We start from the raw sequence: 398 nt of genomic DNA, 5'->3' as shown, positions 1-398 counted from the left end.
GCGGATCCCTCGGGGAGTGGTGAGTTGATATAAATTAGAGGTGAAAGTCCAAGTTGTTCAAGCTCCGGCTCGGCAGCCGATACGAGGTTCCTGTTGGGCTTTGTACATCGCGCAGAGGCGCCGTTCGGTTCTAGCAATGATTCCCGCCACCATGTTCCATGCGTGCAGAGATCCGTTAGAGCTCGTTCAATGTGTCCCGCCGTGATTACGAAAAGTCCAACAGTTGACCAAGTTGGGGTGCGTCAAGTAAACGCGCAGAGATGCCGTTCGGTTTAGAGCAATGTCTCCCGTATCACGTTGGAGTTCTTCCACTAGTGCAGAGATCGCTGAACCGTTCAATGTGTCCCGTCGTGGTGTGCTTGTACCGAACACTTAGGATACACCATGCTTTGTTGGTT

This window comes from Anopheles arabiensis (assembly GCF_016920715.1).
Source record: "Anopheles arabiensis isolate DONGOLA chromosome X unlocalized genomic scaffold, AaraD3 X_pericentromeric_contig0003, whole genome shotgun sequence".
NCBI classification, from domain to species: domain Eukaryota; kingdom Metazoa; phylum Arthropoda; class Insecta; order Diptera; family Culicidae; genus Anopheles; species Anopheles arabiensis.
This window is presented reverse-complemented; position numbering follows the sequence as displayed.